The sequence below is a fragment of the Cornus florida genome, unplaced genomic scaffold (assembly GCF_030987335.1).
Source record: "Cornus florida cultivar Cherokee Brave unplaced genomic scaffold, ASM3098733v1 CherokeeBrave_3.0.0_Hap2_Chr06, whole genome shotgun sequence".
In the NCBI taxonomy this organism is placed as follows: domain Eukaryota; kingdom Viridiplantae; phylum Streptophyta; class Magnoliopsida; order Cornales; family Cornaceae; genus Cornus; species Cornus florida.
The window spans coordinates 54,893,568-54,914,208 of record NW_026775576.1 but is presented as its reverse complement, the minus strand read 5'-3'; the positions used below and the strand labels follow the sequence as shown (position 1 = coordinate 54,914,208).

The 20,641-nt window shown below is 38.8% G+C and overlaps 1 pseudogene; it reads left to right on the top strand.

Annotated features, from left to right (window-relative positions):
- The first annotated feature begins 666 nt into the window (after positions 1 to 666).
- Positions 667 to 765, top strand: LOC132315182 (small nucleolar RNA R71; annotated as a pseudogene).
- The last annotated feature ends 19,876 nt before the right edge of the window (positions 766 to 20,641 follow it).

The window sequence follows — 20,641 nt, the reverse complement described above, 5'->3', positions numbered from 1 at the left end:
TTGATTAGGAAAATGAGAGTTAAAAATTGGTTTCCATGTGATGATTGAAAAGATGAACTATAACCTTGGGAACCCTGGCTTTGCATTGGGGGCGGAACATACTTGCCTTAAAAACCACTTTGTGGAGGGTTTGAGCCTTCCCCTTGGCTTTTCTAAGAGAAGTTTGGATGGTTCCTCCACCTGGGATTGTAATGTGTGCCATAGGGATTATTCCCTTAGTTGACAAATGTGGCATTCACTTGTTCATGGTTTTCACTTTGTATATGTCCATGGGGACAATTAGAAGTAGAATGTAAGACACTAGAATAAGTCATGTAAGATTCATTGGAATTGTGAGGATGATGATTAGGGGAAGGAGGCACTTGATTCACCGAATTTTGGTTGATCAAAAATTGATCAAATCTTTGAGATAAAGACTTGACTTCGGCGGCCATGTCATTGGAATTGTCAACTTGATATAAGCCGACGTTCTTCTTTCCACCTAGATTTCTACCATTTTTGGAAGACAAGGATCGATGCATTGAATTCTCACTCATGCTTTCACAAAGACGCTATATATCATCCTCATGCTTATCAAGATATGAACCACCCATGGAAGCATCTACCATTCCTTTAAAATTATCCGACAAACTTTCAAAGAAAAATTGCACTAATTGTCATTTAAGAATGTCATGATGTGGACACATTTTAAGCAAGTCATTGAGGCATTCCCATGCCTCATGAAACAATTCCCCTTCCTTTTGAGAAAATTCTCTAATTGAAGTTCTCATTGCATTGATCTTTGAAACTGGATAGTATTTTTTCAAGAATTCTTGTTGCATTTCTGCCCCAGAAGTTATTAAAAAAGGTCTAAGATTGTTGAACCAATATTTTGCTTTATCTTTAAGTGTGAAAATGAAGAGTTTTAGTCTCAAAACCTCTTCTGGCATGTCTGTGTATTTCACGGTGGAACACACTTCAAGAAACTCATCCAAATGCTTGTAATGTTCTTCACTTGGAAGTGCATGATAGTTGGGAAGCATTTGAATAGTTTGCGATTTAATTTCATAGTGATGTGCTCGAAATGGTGGAAATTGAATGCACGTGGATGCATTATATTCATTTGGCATATAATGATCACGTAAAGTAACGGGAGGATTCACAGCCAGTGATGCTACACGAACACCTTGATTGCTTGGAATAATGGGAAGTTGTGGTGCAAAGATTGGTCGAGGCATTCCCAATGGAACTTAACCTTGTGGTTGTGGAATGAATGGTCTTGGCATGCCTAATGGTACTTGAATGTGGTCATGATGGTGCACATTAGGGTGGAGCATACCGTGTTGGTCTATGTGACCTAGGTCCTCCACATAGTCCTCATTGATGTTCTCATTAGTGGTCTCCATTGATGAAATGGAGTGATGAGAGCTACCCCTTCCCTTAAGATTACGAACAACCGATTCAAGATGAAAATCAAGTGGGACAAGAGTAGGATTTAGTGACCGACGACCATGTATGCACAAACAAAACAACAACTAACAACATACACGTAGCAAATAACAATCACTTCACCTCCACAACAAATCAATCAACAAACCTCCACAAAAATTTATCACATACTCCCATGCTTTCAACAATATGTAAGAAAATTTAAATTGCCTCCACGCGGGCTTACAATTTATTTAAGAACATAAAGATTTGCCTCCACGCGGGCCGACGATTTAACTAGAGATAGAGTTAGAAAAGCTCACAAAGGGTCCTTAAGCAACTTCAAATTAATTTTTCAATTTTTGCTTTCTTTGCCTTGCTTTGTAATTTTTTAGATTTTAGCTTTTTATGCTTAGCTTAGCTTGGCTCTTTGCTTTTGCAATTCCTCTTTGCTTCACTTCCCTTGGCTCAATTCACCTAGCCAATCAAGAACAAACACAATAAGTAACTAAAGTAAAATAAAAATAAAAACAGGATCAAAAGAGTACTAATTCCTAATTGATTTCCAAAATAAGACGGTGCCAAGAATCCCCGGCAACGGTGCCAGAACTTGGTGTGTCACCTACCTATGCACCAAATTACATGCAAAAGTGGAGTGTATTGTGGCCAAGTTTAAATTTAGAGATTGTCACAACCACTTCTAACTATAAATATAGCTAGGGTGAGTAGGGATCGTCTCAAGGGATCTGGAGTGTATTATGCTTGAAAATCAAGGTCGGATTAGTAGGTCAAGTGACCAAAGATGTTTTGATTTGTTACTTAAACTACAATGCCAACTAAATGGATGTAAAGTAAAGCAATTGAATTAGAGTAAAATGTAGAGAATAAAAAAGAGGGATCTTGGGACTTAGAGGTCATCACTAAACATCATCTTCCTAGATATTCAATGGGCAATTATTGAGGGGAAAAACTATGTGTTGCAATACAAGTATGTGTCATTGATTGAATTAACAAGCATAGGAGACCAAATAAGCATACATTGTTTAGCCAAACCAGTGAATAGCACAACATATCAAATTAAGCCATTAATCCATCCATTAAGTCCATAATCAATACACATCATCAAATTAGAGAAATATACTACTTGCATTCGTAAGTATGGAACATTAAACAAGCATGGATTGTCTACCTATCTAAGAAAGTAAGGCAACTACACTACAACTAAGCTAGTGACATGAAAATTAAACTAATTAAACTAAGGTTGTGGCCCAATCCATCAAGAAATAAGTATGACCCATCAAATAAACCTCAAGAGTATTCCATTTAAGCACCATGCCTCGAGCATCACCAGATTCATAGTATCAACACACATAGAAATGCATCAATGTAACAAAATCTAGAGATAAACACATGAACATCCATTCCAGCATACATAGACATATGAATAGAAATAAATGATTAATTGGTAGTATTAAACTATACAAATCATGGTAGAAATAAGATTTATATATAAATCAAATATCAAGACAAGAATTACAACACAAATCCCCTCAAAATACAAAACATCAAAATCTAGGAGGAATGCTTAGGGCTATCTCTAGCCTCAAGAGAATGGTTTAACCACTCATTGATGTAGTCATCTGTAATACCCCTAATTTTAAAAGGATAGTCTTGGCATTTTCATATTTATTTTATTGCACTTTTAAGTTTTTATTTGGTATTTGTCTGTTTGTTTTAATTAATGGATTAAATGTTATTTAAGTTAATTATTCGCTTAATTTGTTTAATTGTGGTGTTTTAATTGAATTAATTATATTATTTGTTTTCTTTATTTGAGTTAATGTTTTAACTTATTAATGTTTTTCATTGTGTTATTTATTTGTTTAAATGACTTAGTTAATTATATTTGAGGTATCAGTTTTTAATAATTAAATTATAGTTAGGGTTTTATTTTTTTGTTTAGGTATTTAAGTTTTAGCCGACTTAGGTATTGAAAAAGTATTTTGTTTTTCGTTTCTAAATTAAATTGGAATTAGGGTAGGGTTATATTTTCTAAGCTTATAAATATAGCATTACGGTGGCTTAGGGTTTTACAAACATAAACCTAGTTCTGTTCACGTAAAGAGAGGGTTGAGAGAAACAAAGAGCGATTGTGAGAAAAATAGAGCAATTGTAGTGAGGGTTTCGGTCGGGGATTAAAGGTCGGACTTAAGAGAAAGGAAGAGCCGGAGTAGTAGGAGGCTTGATGGTTCATTTCTGTTTCAGCACTGTTGTTCCGATTTCAAACGGCCATATCTCCTTCATTTCTAACCCAAATAGGGTGATTCTTGAGCCTAAACTCAAGGATTTTGAGTCAGATTTCCAATGGTACCTATGCCTTTCTCAGATTCCAATCACAGTGGGAGTTATTCATGTTTTAGTAAGGTAGGGTCAGTTTTCGCTTAAACCTGGAAAGGGCATTTTGTGGGATTTTTGTCCAAAGTTCTTGGAACCTCTCGGATAGTTGTGAAATAATTAGATTAGGTTGTATTTACCTTGTTTGACCTGTTTAGAGTCAAGTTTCTCTTTTTATTTAAGAATTGACCATTTTGGCCTTGGTTAATAGTTTTTGCCCGTTTTGACCTTTGTTTCTGCTTTTGCTTCCTTTGAGTTCTGTGACTTCATGGAAGGTCACATTGGTGTCTTGGGGATGATTTTTATCTCTATAGACTTTGGTTTCATCTTTTGCTTCCGCATTTTGGATCTGTTTACGGATCAACTTTCGGTTCATCACTGGCGCACCGGGTTGAAAAACTTTGGCTGTCATAAGTGGTATCAGAGCTCCTCAGTTTAAATACCTTGGATGGTGGGTTTAGGTGTATTTCATGCTTTTGGTGATTTGCTTTGATATGATTACATGCTTTTTGATAACATATTTACGTGTCTTTTGATAACATGCTCAATGTGATGACATGTTTTCTATACTTATATGCTTATGTGTTTGAAAGCATCCTAGTTGATACATGCTTATGTGTTTAAGTACCTAGAAGTTTTCATTAACTGTTTAGCGTGTTGTATATGCTTCTCAGTTTTAGCATGACCATATGTTGCTTACATTAACGTGCTATTTGTTTAGTGCATTCGTAGTATGAGTTGCATTCGATCATAATAACTCATGTTATTATTGATATTGTTTCCTTTTCACGCATATGGCGTCACAGTCTTGACTCAAGGAGAGTCTTCTCATTAAGGCTTAGGTGAGCGTAGGGTTGTAGTCTCCGTTTGGCGAGATGAGACGTGGGCCATGGAGGCACCGTTTTGTCTCATTTTCTTTTATCTTTTCGTGATGTAGTCATGTTAGTGTTAGGGGTGTCGGTGTCATCTCTTAGGACTTTGTGGTGGTCTTGACGTCATTGATGTGATTGAGGTCTTTGCTTCTAGCGTCATGGGACGATGAGTCAGGATTGACATGAATCCTTCCTCTGGGAGTCAGGAGTTACCTTGTAAGCCTCAAGGCGAGGTTTTCGTGTCTTGTTTTCTTAGGACGATAGTTTCAGGATTTGGATAGGTGTGTTGACTTAGAATCCTTCTTGTGTTGCCTTGAACAGCTCTTACGAGCTACAGTTGGGATGTGAATGGTTTCGTGTAATTAATTGCGTTGGTGCAACTAATTACTCTCCCTTGTCTTTAGAGATTTGGGGCGTTATGTTAGGGTTCTAGTAGAATCCTGTAGAGTTCCTATCGAACTCATTGGCATCTTGGACAGGAGGTTTTCTTGTTAATTGTCTCGAAAAGGTTAGTATTGGGGCTATCTATTTCATCGTTGTCCTGTTTCGTGTAATGATAGGATTCCATCGGGGTATGAGCTGGTCTTGGGAAAGACTTGCTGACCCTATGTCTCAGAGACCTTAGTGGTCGCCTTGGGGATGGTTCCTTTCCTTGTAATGAGAGATTGGATTCGTCCAGGTTTTGTGTTACGTTTTCTGCGTGGTGTCTTTTAAGAGGCATTCCATTCATTTCCTTTAATTTTACGAACTTGCCATTTGTATGATCATTTTTACATGTTTATGAGCCATTATTTTTGGGCATGTCTTAGAAACATGTTTAGGATATGTGACTTTGTGGTAGTTGTATGTGGACGTAGACGATATGTTTCCATATATCGTATCCGTTTAACATGCTAGTGCCATTAGCGGTGTATGGCATGTCATCATTTGTTTGACCCCTATGTGATAGGTGGTATGTTTCATTTACTTTATGTGTACTGTGTGCTTAGTACTATGATGTTAGTTGATTTATGTCATTTAATTTTTGCTAGCATATACTATGTAAGTATTTGGTTTATACTGTTTCATCTTTCCTACACTTATGTTGGGGTTTTGTGATCGTGGTTGTTGGGATAGAGATGTGTGAGCTACGTAGTAGACTTGTGTTTTGAGATTTTAGTTGTCCACTATAGGGATTTTGACCCAGCGTTTTGTCCTCTGTAAGTAGCCTTACGGTAGGTCTACTACAGATCTGTGCTTAGGTCTTTGGTTTTGTGGGTCCAATCCATTGGCTTGAGGGCACAGACTTGTTAGGCTGTGGATTCAAGACTAGTGTTGTTGATATCGCATTCTCAGATGTGGAAGTCGTTGGTATTCCTGCGTTAGGGATTTAAGGCCTTAAGCGTAATGGTGCCAATGACATTGTTGTTTGAGTTTTGGGATTAGCTACCCCAACTCTCGCGAATGCTTGGTTCCTGTAGTGCTTTTGGTAATCATTCTTGACATTAACATCATTTGTATTGAGAAGTTTCTCTCTGGTTGATTTTATAAGGGCATGTTATGAACTAGTGCCTTATACTATCATGATACCTTACTGGCGAGTAAGTGTGGGCGGGTTTTGATCATTATTCGTACTGCCATATCATTCTTAGCCATCTGTCTTGGTTCAACTTGTCGTTATCTTGGGATTCTCTCGGTGATTGACCTTAGGTCAATATGCCGATTCATTTGGGAGGTGTCATTCAGTTCTTGGGTTTTGCGTTCCTTCAGAAAACCTTCAGGCTTTTGAAGTTGTCTTTTCGTACCTTATGGTGTATCCTTTGGTTTGATCTTGCTTTGACCTTGTTCGGTTCTCTTTTGTCTGTTCCTAATTTCAGGGACGAAATCCCTTTAAGGGGGGTAGGTTGTAATGACCCGGTCATTTTCCTTCTTTTCATTTCTCTCAAGATTTTCACGGATATTTTTTTTACGTTGTTCTTTTCCTTTCTGAGCTCAGTTTTTTGTCACAGTGTCATCTCAAGTGTTCGGAAATAGTTTCTGATACTCTTTTATTTGGATTGACAACTTCCTTTGAGGACCGTGTCATTTCCACATTTTTATTTTTTGGACACTATTCATTTTAGTCCTTTTCCCTATTTTGTCTTTTCCTCGTTTGCCACCTTGTTGGCATGACCACACTACTTGTGTTCGAAGTTGGTTTTTAACTCCAAGTATCTTCATTCTAAGTGGTTTACATGAAATACGTATCTTTACTTTTGCAGAAAGATACTCTGATTGCTCCCGTTGTCCATAGGGGCATGGATGCACAGTTCTTCAGAAACTTATTCTTTTCTTGGGGTGTTTTTCATAAATATCTTTTGAAGATATTTTATTTCAGGGGTATCTAAGAAAATATCTTTTGGAAGATATTTTCATTCTGGGGCAGTTTCGTAGTTTTCACTTTTTGGAGGGGCCATTATGTAATTAATGAAAGTTATTGCTAAATGCCTCATTTTGAGCCTGGATCCTTGTATGGGATTTATTTTCACTTTTTGTTGAGTCTTGTACTCTTAGAATTTCCTTCTGGTCGTTTTTCTCCAGTTTCAGGGTTTTTGGCCCCGGTTGCCGCCGAACTTGTTTGGGGCATATCTCTTTGCTTGGGACTCAGTTTTCGATGCCATTTTTTTTGTCATTCATATTTTCTCATTTTGAATCTTTTTTGTTCACGAAGTTTTACCGTTTGAGTGCGTCTGATTAAATTCCACTTTTCCGGACCCGGCGGGGCCCTTTCGGGGCACTTTTTGGGTTTTTCTATAAATAGGGGGTTAGTAGATGAAAAATCAGATTTTTCTATCTCTCTCCTCTCCCTTGGCCGGCAGCCTTGGCAGCTAAGGGGCTTCCACCCTTCTTCTTCATTTTTCGGCCACTTCCCTTTAGTAAAAAGGTGTAGTGCTTTAGCGTTTTATGTTCGCCTTGCTGTGCTCTACCTTTCCCCCTTATTATAACCCGTTTTTGGCCAAATTTTGAGTTCGGGTTTGAGGAGAAGTGTGATTTTGATGGGGCTTCTTTGGGATTCTTGTTCACCGTGTTGTCCTCGACAAAACCTAGAAGTTTCGTCGGATTTGGAGCCGTTTCATTTCGGTAGGGATTTGAGATTTCATCTTAAATGGAGGTCGGGGATGTTTTAGGATTTTGTATGTGTTGTATTGAGTGTTTTCCATGATTATACAACTTGTATGCATGCTTTGGTTTAAGTCTTAGAATTTAATTTAATTAATTTCTATGGTTAGGATTTAATTCTCATGATGATGTATAACTTAGAATTAAATTGTGGTATGCTAGAAAGTTTGGATTTGATATGTTTGTTAACATATATTAAATTGGAATTATTTGGATAAGAATTGCACCATTTATTTAATAATTATCTTTGGTAAAAGTTTAATTCTCATGGACGTACCTTGCATGAAATTAACTTGTAGCATGCTTTTAAATTAAGTCTTGGCATGTTGTTTCACATACTTTAATTTGAGAGCATTTGGGTGAGTATAAAAATCTAAAGATTTTAATTAATAGGGTTAATTAAAATATATTTAAAGGTTCCATTGGCCTAATTAAGTTTTTAACTTGATATTTGAGATGACTAGGACTTGTATATTAGCATATATTAGTTTGGGACCGTTTAGAGTTGTTTTAGAATTTAGAGATTTAATTATCATGATTTAATTAAATTATATCTTGTTGTTCCATTGGCCTAATTGAGATTTTGAATGAATATATGTGATTACTATGCCATGTCCATTAACATGTATTAATTTGAGGTTAATTGGAATTGATTTGAAATCTAGAGAATTTAATTATTTTTATTTAAATAAATTCCATCGCATTGTTCCATGGATCTAATTATGTTTTAGAAGTTGTTTCTATGTTTAGATCATAGATTTGGACTTGTTGCGTATTCATTTGTTTATGCCTTAAGCATTGAGTAACATTGTTGTTAAATTTATATTTATGAGATTATGTTTCAATATTGGATTATATTGTTATAGTGTGTAACGTATCGTACACTAAAGATTTGACATTGTCATCCTATAGTAGTTGTGGATTTAGAGCATGTATTGTGTGGTTTCAACCTACTTGTGCATGAAGGTAGTTTTGTGTACTATTTAATACATATATAAGTTGTTAACTTATTATTTTGGAACCGCTTGTGACATTGCTTGATAGCTAGGGTTTAGCTCTAGTACGGGAACAAGAGTCCTCTAAGTCAAAAGTACGCGCGTTGGGTAGACTGCCCAGGGGTTAGTAGCCCAAAAGAAGTCCTGTGTCGGTCTGATCTAAATGATGTCCAAGTATATCCACTTTTGTTGATTTTGCACTTTTAGATTTCTAGTTGATAACTTAGAGAATCTATGTCTTAATGTGTGGTATTAGAAATTCTAATTATACTAAATTGCTATATTTAGTTGATTTTGCACTTTTAGATTTCTAGTTGATAACTTAGAAAATCTATGTTTTGATGTGTGGTATTAGAAATTCTAATTGTACTAAATTGCTATGTTTTGTTGTTTTCATATTTTAGATTTTAAGTCGATAACTTTGAAAATCTATATCTTGTTGCTTTGCATAGCATGCCTCTATGTTGGTTACATTACATAGATATTGTGATTTGTGTTTTGTTATTCAAATGTAGCTTAGGAATGATCCTATAGATTCATTTGGAACATAGACGTTAGGTGGCATGATCCACTTTGGTTGTTTTCGCATTTTAGATTTCAAGTTGATGACTTTGAGAATCTATATCATGTTGCTTTGTATAGCATGTTTCTATGTGGTTTGAATTCCATGGATGATGTGATTTATGCTAGAAATGATCTAGGGTAGCTTAGGATGCTCCCTGAGTCTCACATTGACATAAACATTAGGTGGCATGAGCCCTTTAACATGTTTCACCTTAAGGTGATAAAATTATAAAATGCTGTGTCGATGCATGCTCATTTCCTACGAGTAGCTTTATCTTACTCAACCACGTAGTGGGGACATTTTTTAGGTACAAGATTCAAGATTGGGAGATTTGCACTTGCCTTGGGTGGTTTGGAGATTTGAAGTTCCTTTTAATGCATTCTTGTTCACATGCAAGTGTTAGTATGTTTGAGTTTTACCTTTAAATGTTGTAACACTTAGTTAGGTTCAATTATATCATTTTTGCCTTATAACATGTAAAGTGTACTTAGATACATTATTTGGGACCTATTTGATATGTATGACATGAGGCCAAGGGCCAAGCATGTTTAATTTTGTGCTTGTATTCATTTAGTATCAAATTTTTGCTTTAAAATGCATTTTTACCAACCTTGGGGGTTTGACATGTGAAATCTTTGTAATTAACATGAATGAGGCCTTGAGTCATTGCAATGCATTCATAAATTCATATTACACTTGTGGACATATTCACTTGCTCATACCTCCTTCAATTTCAACTTTAAACCATCATTTTTGAACCAATTCATAAGGGGATTTGAGACTTGGGTTAAGTCTTAACATTTTTGGCATATATCAAGTTTTTTAGAGCTTTCTGGAGTCATTTCGGTCGACCATTTCATCATTTCGTTTGACCGATAGCCTTCAGGAACTTCAATGAGCAATAAAACATGCATTCCAGTAGCTAAATTCGAGTTTCAGGTCCATTTCGGTTGACCGATGGTTCATTTTGGTTGATTGAAGTGATTTTTCTTCACCTTCAAAATTTTAGGAGAGTTTTTGGTCATTTAGGTTGACCGAAATGGCTATTTCGGTTGACCTAGATAGCTTCCAGCTTCTTCAGTTCTGTTTCAGCATTGTTGTTCCGATTTCAAACGGCCATATCTCCTTCATTTATAACCAAAATGGGGTGATTCTTAAGCCTAAACTTAGGGATTTTAAGTCAAATTTCCAATGGTACCTATGCCATTCTCAGATTCCAATCACAGTGGGAGTTATTCATGTTTTAGTAAGGTAGGATCAGTTTTCGCTTAAACCAGGAAATGACATTTTGTGGGATTTTGTCCAAAGTTCTTAGAACCTCTTGGAAAGTTGTGAAATGATTAGATTAGGTTATATTTACATTTTTTGACCTGTTTAGAGTCAAGTTTCTCTTTTTATTTGAGAATTGATCATTTTGCCCTTGGTTAATAGTTTTTGCCCGTTTTGACCTTTGTTTCCGCTTTTGCTTCCTTTGAGTTCTGTAGCTTCATGGAAGGTCACATTGGTGTCTTGGGGATGATTTTTATCCCTATAGACTTTGGTTTCATCTTTTGCTTCCGCATTTTGGATCTGATTACGGATCAACATTCGGTTCATCACTAATGCACTGGGTTGAAAAACTTAGGCTGTCATAGGCTCTATGCATTAGGGAGCCTGCTCCCAAGTTTATGGAGCAGGCTCTCTCATGTTTGCGTGTTCTGGACATTTCTGACGGTACTGTTTGATACTGTTTGGATGTTTGGATGTTTGGATGGTTCCGATTAGTTTTGGGACTTTACTGGGTGTTTTAATAATTAATTTCAGGGGTTATTAAGGTCCCAAATTGCATAGGTTACCCCGTTATATTGATGGAATTAGCAATGTGAAATTTAACAACTTTGCATGCTGTTAACGGTTGGAAGGAAATTAATTGCTGAGTTTTAATTTGGCGATTTAATGAGTTATAGCATGATTTTAAATCTTGTTTTAGATGCATAGTAGGGTCTTTTATTTAACAAATTAGACCTATGCATGATCTGGATTTAAATTGCTGAAATACTAGTTCTTTTATGCAATTACATGAATAATGGATTGGATTTAATTGCTGAAATATTACATACTATTCTGCAATTAACTGGATTATGGTTTTGAGCTGGATTATGGTTTTGGATTTTGATTGTTGAAATATTATACACTATTTTACAATTATCTGGATTTTGGTTTAAACTAGATTATAGTTTTGGACTTTAATTGCTGGAATGTTATTTAGGTTCTGTAATTTATATAGATGTTGTGGATCGTATGCACTGGTATGGGACGGTGGCATACTAGGGATGGTTTAGCTCAGAAAGCTAAGACCTACCCTATGGGAATAAGGGAATGGATTGTAAACATTGAATCCTACTTATATTTAGGTCAGATCAACTGAGTAAGTTGAGTGACTACATGGATTAACTGTTGAGTGTAGTTAAGTCATATCAACTGAATAAGTTGAGTGACTAACTGGATTATAAATTGTATGTCAGATCAATGAACAATTGAATGATATACTTTGGTTTTGAACGGACTTTAAATATATGATTATGGTATCACGAGATGAGCTTGAGTCTTAGGCTCATAGATTAGGGTGTGTATATGTAGTGGATGTGTAGCTTGTTATAATAGGTTGAGGTGTACCCTGTTAGGTCTAGGTACTCATGCCTACCTTTGGGTGCATTTTTGTATGTCACCTTCTATTCAGGTTGAGACCCCTTTGTAGTCCAGTGAATGTCCCTTAGTGTGGATATATATGTATTTATGGACTAAATAGATATTGTGAGATATCTAGGATGTATCTGTGTATCAGGTCACTGTATGGATTGCAGTTAGATTAGAACTTATTCGTAGGCCTAACCCACTATTATATTTTTTTTAGGTACGGGAAGGTTCCAGCCTTAGAGCTTGATTGTGCTTGTCGGAGACAGTCACTGATTCATCTATTTACGTAAGACTTCTCTCTATGTTTTAGTTTGGTATTTTATTTCCAGTTTTTCAGTTCAACTGGGATTTGGTTTAGGGGTCCACTAGATGGATTCCCAAGTTGTACACTTGGAGGTTTTGGAGAGTTGGATTATTACTATTCATTATCATTTTGAGGATTTCATATTTAATAATTCTTTTCAGCGTATTTATTTATTGTTTAATTCTTAAATCTTTTATATTCTGTGTTCGTTTTTATATTAATTGTTGGATATTCCCTCGGGTTTGGGCTTGGGCATGATCAACCCATGTCGCGAAGTCAAGGGGTATCACAGTTGGTATCAGAGCACTCCAGGTTCAAGTGTCTCTAGGATGTTTCATAGTAAGACTTCCATGTAGCATTTTCTATTTATTAGAGCTTAAGTTTAGGATTCGTTGTATTCCTTTACGGTCCGTTTAACTCATACTGATGTCTGTCTTTCTATGTTAACAACATGGGTAACGCTAGAAGAGGACAGAACATGAACAGTCAACAGAGGAGAATGGCAAGTAGGTAGCAAGAACGCCTGCGGTGTCAACAAATGGAGGAAAAACAGAAAATGCCTGAGTTTCAGGATGATGATGGTCAGTTTTTGGAAGAGCAGGAGAAGGTTCAACAGGCTCAGGATCAGGTTAGAGATTCAGAGTATCCTCCTTATATCAACGACCTCATTGCTCGGGCTATGGAAGCAGGGGTAATGGCTGCACTTCGGAATCAGCCACCGGTTTAGCAGGCACCGATACCAGCACCAGTTGTTCAGGTTGATACTTTAGAAAAGGCTAGGAGTTCTTTCACAAAGGGGAGCCCACCTGAGTTCTCAAGCTCCATCGATGCGAAAGCAACTCACTAGTGGAAACAGGACATTGAGCGACATCTTCGTCTGGTTCAGTGCATGGAGGTGCAGAAGTAGATGCTTGCTACCTTCAAACTAGTTAGTGATGCACTACAGTGGTGGGAGTCGGTTACCACCGCAGAGGAGAGGATGTCTTTGACTTATGATTAGTTCAGTGCACGTTTTAATGAGAAGTACTTTCCTTATGCAGTCAGGGCATCTATGAAGACAGAGTTCCTTAATCTACAGCAGGGAAACATGACAGTGGCAGAGTATGAGCAGCAGTTCATGCGCTTATCTCTTTTTGCTCCAGAGGAGGTGGATACAGAAGAGAAAAAGCAAAATAGTTTCATGAAGGGACTGATGTAGTCTATTAAGTGAGCTATTATAGGTAGTCCAGCCTACACTACTTATGCTCAGGTGGTGGATGCCGCTTTACAGTAGTATCAGTTGACCGTGGACTTCAGACAGGCTAAGCGTGAGAAGCGGGGTGACAGAGACTCTGTTAATCAGTCAGCTGAGAAAGGGAATGGCAATAGACACCGATAGAATGATAAGGGCAAATTCCAGGGACAGCAGCCTTAGAAGAAGCACAAGGGTAGTTCGGATGCTCATAGGAATGGGGCACCTATTTAGAGACAGCAGAATGGGGGACCACAGGCAGGACAGGGTCAGTTACAGGCTAACCGACAGAGGAGGCCATTTGGTACTTTCTAGGGTAGTTGCTACACTTGTGGAGAGTATGGTTATACTTCCAGGCAGTGTCCTAAAGCAGGACAAGGACAGGGACAACATGTGCCGTAGGGGTAGAGGGCACCAGTGCCTTTACTTACTCCACAGGTTCCACGGATTTAGGGATAGACATATCCAGCATTACTGGCACTGGCACAGCCTCAGGGACATGCACCACAGTAGTTACATTATGGCAGGGTATACAACCCCATGCCACAGGACGTTCAAGCACCTCAGGCTGTTGAGGGTATGTTTCTTATTCATGGTTCAAAATGTCGTGTTTTATTTGATATAGGTGCTACACACTTATTTGTAGCTAGATCTTTTATTGCTTTATATGGGATGACGACATGGGTATACAATAGACCTCAGGGTATTTCTACACCTTTAGGCAATACAACCATTTTACATGAGAGTGATGGGCCTGTGACACTAGATATTGGTAGACTCAGATTTCTAGCCAATCTTTTAGTCCTGGACATGCACACTTATGATGTGATACTTGGGATGGATTGGTTAACTCACCACTATACCCAAGTTAATTGTTACGATAGGTCTGTTGTCTTCACCATACCTGGTCAAGATATGTACGTTATTGCTATGCTATATTCTAACGGGGTCACTATCACTTATTTGTTTCATATGGAGGAGGAAACGGAGGAAGGGATTACTGTATCTTTGGAAACATACCAGTTGTATAGGATTTTTTGGATGTATTTTAGGAGATTCCAGGGTTACCACCTAGTCGAGAGATCGATTTTGTGATTGACTTAGCTCTAGGCACTACGCCTATTACTAGGGCACCATATAGGATGGCATTAGTAGAGATACGAGAGCTGAGGGATCAGATTCAGAAATTACTTAACCAGGGTTTTATTCATAGGAGTACTTCACCCTTGGGAGCACCAGTTCTGTTTGTGAAGATGAGGGATAGTTCACTTCGCCTGTGTATAGATTATAGGGAGTTGAACAAGGTTACTATTCGTAACAAGTACCCTTTGCCCAGGATTGATGATCTTTTTGATCAGTTGAAGGGAGCTACTTACTTCTCTAAGATTGATCTGCGTTCTGGATACCATCACCTTTGGGTTAGGGAGCAGGATGTTCTAAGGTCAGCGTTTCTCACTAGATATAGATCTTATGAGTTTCGTGTCACGCCATTCGGGTTGACTAATGCACCAGCAGTTTTCATGGACTTAATAAACAGAGTCTTCAGGGCTTATTTGGATCAGTTTGTGATTATCTTCATCGATGATATCTTGATCTATTCTAAGTCAGAGGACGATTATGCTAGACATCTTCGCATAGTCTTGCAGATGCTTTGTGAGCACCAGTTATATGCCAAGTTCGAGAAGTGTGAATTTTGGCAGCGGGAAGTGAAGTTTCTAGGTCATGTGGTGTCAGAAAGAAAATAGCGGTAGATCTAACCAAGGTTTCAGTAGTGGTTGAGTGGGGATAACCTACTTCACCTACCAAGATTCAGAGTTTTCTTGGATTGGTAGGATATTATCAGAGGTTCATCCAGGGGTTCTCAAAGATAGCAGGGCCACTGATCGGTTGGTCAATTAACATCAACCTTCGCAATAGCACGAATCATTGTAAAATAGGGCTATTGGTCGGGTAAGTCGAACCACAGGGACTGCGCTAGTCTAATACAACCTAAATGTCTAGAATCATTCTTAGAATGATGAAGGGTGTATAGAGGTTTTGTTGGATGTCACTTAAGCTAGGAAATTAAAAGTGCATAAAACAATAAATTGCAAGAATTCAAGGGAGTGAAGTACAAGTAAAGAAGGCTAGGGAAATGAATCCACCTCCATCCCTATACACATGCTAGGTTAAGATTAATTTAAGGGGAAAACAACATATATGATAGTCATGATACATAACAAAACTAGGTTGCTATAATATCCTTAAGAAGTTCATTTAAATAGAAAGGCAAGAATAAACCATCAAAGGTTCACATGATCAACTACCTAAACTAAAATGTAGCTTAGAACATGCTTACTAAGCCAAGGATTATCAAGCCCTAATTTAAATGGTGAATGCACATAAAGCTAAGAATCAAGTATAACCCATCAAAGGGAAAGCCTAAGCCATGAACTATCTAGGTTCTCCAACTCCATGCCATTAAAACCATTCCATGATCTAACTTCCATTGTCACCATGGAAGTGCAAGCAATATGATTAGGAAAAGCAACCATCCAAGACAAGATGAATAACTCACAATAATCATTTAAAACATTCAACATTCATTACAACAAAAATGAGGCTCTTGACCATGGAAAGACTATCAAAAATACATTGTAATCCCCAAAAATAAACTATACTAACACATGCTTACAAGGGAGGGGTTTCATCACCTCCCTAGATGAGGTTTAGTTGCCCATTGGTGAGCTAGAAGAAGGAAGAAGCGTCATCCTCATCTCCATTTTCGAGCTCCTACTGTAGCACTCAAGAACACCCTTCTCCTTGCTCTCTTCTCTCTCCTCTATCTTGTTAAAGATGAAACTTTATGATATATGTGGCCTTTGGGTAGCCTTTTATGCTCCAACAATACCCTCTCTCCTCCAAGGAACACCTCCAACCACTTCATAAAGAAGGAAGATGGCATTGAGGAAACCAATGTGCAAGTGGGCTGAAATGAGCCATTTCCGAAGGGCATTCTGCCTGATTTTCGAGCACACGCTTGGTGATCTCGAGCACTCTAACTTAGTGCAATGTGCAACGTGCTCCTCTTGCTCAGCGCTGACCTATTTTGGAAAAACTGCTATAACTTTGTGCCCCGAACTCCGAATGATGATCTGTTTGAAGATTTGGAGAGCTGATTCAGTGCTTTAAAAACTTCATGTTTTGATGAAGACCCAATTCTCAAGTCTGGTTGGTCGAAAATGGGGAGAAAGGCAGTACATCAGTGCTGCTAGGCAGTTCTGCGCACCTCTGTTGTGAAGATCATAACTCTCTGCTCCGAACTCCGAATGATGAACCACTTAAAAATTTGGAAAGCTGATTCGGAGCTCTAAATCTTTCATGTTATGAGGGAAGTCCAGTTCTCGAGTTTGGAAGGTCAAAATGGCAAGCAAAGTCCAGGCTCTACTGCTGCCAGAATTCAGCATTGGCACCTTTTGTTGCTCAAAATTCCACAAGGCCTTATTCTTGTTCCATTTTGGCCAATGAACCTGAAAATGCATAAAAACATGCAAATGGAGTTAATCTACATAAAATAATTAATAACTGGACTTTGTTAATGTAATTTAGGGCGCTTGAATATACAATATTCGGCGCTTATCACACCCCCAAACTTACATTTTGCTAGTCCCTTAGCAAAACTACAATGAAAAACATAAAGAAAAGACAACCATGGGCATGCTACTACAAAAATATCATCCATGGTAAAATGAGATAGAAACATAGCTCAAATACAACTTGAAACAGACAAAAACTGGAGATGGGGTCATTGGGAAAACTACCTTGCATATATGAAGCATTGATACAAAAAATGGGAAAAACCATTTCAACATGCATGCATCAACATCATAGTCCATATAAATAATTCAATTGTCATCTCTTAAATGGAAATAACTCAAACTCCAGTGAAAGTGAATTGGATTCTCACATGCGGCTTTTACTTTCTTGTCCAATTCCAAGGCACAAGTTTTCAAATCAATGAATTCCCTTTTACATGAAGTCCCTAAGGCATGATTTTATTTTCAAGACAACTTTTGTTGCTTGTTAACAATTTATTTCAACACATAAGCGAAACATAGAATGGTTGTGCAATGCTGAAGTCCATTAAGCTTTCTAACCAACTTATGTAGCAAGCGTTAGGCCAACAACTCCCAAACCAGATGGCTTTAGGGTGCTAAGTGTAGAGACACTCCATAGGGCTTAATAGCTCAAGTTGGAAAGGCTACGAACTCCAACGAACCATGTTTATTACTAGTTTAATTTTTTTTTGAATGACCGTGCAATGTTTAAGTCCCTTAAGCTTTCTAACCAACCCTTGTAGCAAGCGTTAGGCCAACAACTCCCAAACCAGATGGCTTTAGGGTGCTAAGTGTAGAGACACTCCTAGGGCTTAATAGCTCGAGTTGGAAAGGCTACGAACGTCAACTGGTCATTTTTTTCTTTCTTTCTCAATTTTTTTTTTTTTTTTTTTTTTTTTTTTTTTTTTTTTTTTTTTCATGCCAAAAGTATTCATCCATTAGGTTCATCAAATCAGATTAACTAGGGCAAGGTAAAGGTCAATCAAGTTGCATGCCTCACAGTTAAGTTTCCAATGTGCATCTGTGCATTGTGAAGCTTATAAGAGTGTAAATCCAGCAAGAATCTAATTGAAACATTTATACAGACTAGTTTGAAACTACATGATCCTTTCCACTCAAATTTTTCTTTATTTTCAAAAATTTCAATTGCTTCTATACACAAGGTATTAGACATATGTTTCATCTCCGACAAGTGTTAAGTTATACTATCATTGCTTAGCAAAAATTATGGAACCAAAAATATGCCAAGAATGCTTTGATGCACCCCCAAACTTAAACGACACAGTGTCCTCAATGTGGGACATGGATGCAAGTTAGAGACAAAAATGACAAAGAGCATAACAGGAACAACAATACCCAGGGGGAGGGAATGGCATTTTGAGACAAAAACCCCCAAACTTGAACTGGACTGCGCAACCTGGAAAGCAACATGAAGAACCAAAAGAAACAACCACAAACAGCATTAATAGCACAAGCATAAAGACAGAAAACGAATGTATCGAAAGTTAACAGAACATAAAGAATTTGCATTGCAAAAAGAGTGTACATGATGACAAAAAGAGCTGTACAGGGATCATGTCGACCAGAGCAACCTATACATAGCAAATTCTTACAGTTGAAAAGGAAAACAAAATATACAAGAGAAATAGTTACAGATAAAACAAAAAGAGAAGGTCCACACGCGCAACAAGCTACCGGCCAGAAGGTAAACGGGCGAGGATGGAATGGAGGAGAGAGTGAGTCTTACGCCGTTCAGCGGAAGCCAAACGACGGTCCTCAGCAGCGACACGGCGGTCTTCAGCAGCAAGACGACGATTTTCTTCAGCACGTGAAGAAGACTCACACAGAGCCTGAGTGCACGCGGTCAAAGAATGCTCAAAACGATCTAGTCGCTCATGAATACCGGCAATGGAAGCCCGGATGAAAACCTGGTCCTGGGGAGAGTCGACCGAAGGTTCTACCCTCGCAGTGGCTGCGGCGGTGGAAACTGCCTCGGAAGGAGGAGGAGGTGGAGCGTGGATGAACAGGGGGGCAGGAGGCGGAGGGGCACTAGAATGGCTCAGAACATTGATCCACCGGCGCTGGGTAAAAATTTTAATTTTGTCGCCTTTTGGTTCATGGGGAGGAACAACGAAACCCTTGTGCTGAAGGAGCCGAGTGATGAAAAACGACAAAGGCAATTTCTGATTTTCAACTCGCGGAGCCCGTGCATTATGAGCATCATGCCAAAACTTCATAAAGGTGGACCAAATGAGCGCTGGGATGGAGAACCATTGGCCTTGGTCCATGGCATATAAGGCTTGCAGAAAGAGGCCCCGACGCTCGGTGCTATGCACCAAAGGGCAAACATTGTGCTTGAAGACAGTGTCCATGAACCATAGGCGTTCCGGAAGATTGGTTTTGCGGATAAAAGACCGGGGCCGAGTAGGATCGTCAATAGTGCAAATGGCAGCGGCAATCTGCGCCACAGTTAATGTATCCGGCTCCTCATATAAAGGGAGATTCTCATGATTGACAATGTCATCGGGGCACTCAATGGGGCAACCAGAAACCTGAATGATGTCGGTCATAGTGAAAGCATAGGCGGTGCCATCAATGGATGTAGTGAGAGAAATGGGTGGCTCTTCAGGGCACTGGAGATTCTGGTAGAAGAGGCGCACTACACGGGGGTAGGCAACCCTGGCAAGGGGTGCGCAAATGTGTTGCAGACGCCGGTTAGTCAATTCGGCTACAGCCCACAAAGTTGTGGGTAGAATGTCAAAAGCATCCGTGAGCGGAAATGAGAGTTCGTAGTTGAGTTGTTTGCGATCCCAAGGATCACGTGGTCGCTCACGAGTGACAGCACGGGCACCTGAAGAGGGTCGAGGAGGGCGAGAAGGACCGGCACGAGACATTTAGAGAGGTGGACTTGGTTGAGGAATTTCAGCAAACACCTGGCGTGCACCACAAAAAGGAGAAGATGAAAGTGAGTGGGATGGAGGAGTAAACCCAAAATTTTTGAGAAAGAAACAAGCTCTAGCATTGACAAAGCAACAACAAATCACCAACAAAACCAAACTCCAACATTACTAGCCCATCCTCCGTGTAAAACACCATGAATGAACAAAGGAAAAGAAAAACTAAGGAAGAGGACACAAACCTGAATGTCAGGGTATCCGAGAGCAAGAAGGAAGGCAGGAAGAGGGAGGTGAGAGGATGGGGTGGTGAGGTATTGAGGTGAGTTGGTTATGCAAGTGGATGCTGAAGGTTGTGGGTGGAGGAGTGCCGAGAGGGTGATGGGTGTTGGATGTTCATGCATGCAAGGTGTTGTGCATGCTGGTGGTTGTGAACTTGGTTGTGAGTGGGAGAGAGAGAAAAGTTGGTGTGGTGTGTGAGAGGGTCGAGCAGGAGGGTGGGGAAGGTAGAGAGAGAGAGAGGTGAAAAGTGGGTGCAATGAGGGTGGTGAAGTTGGAGCCAAGAGAGG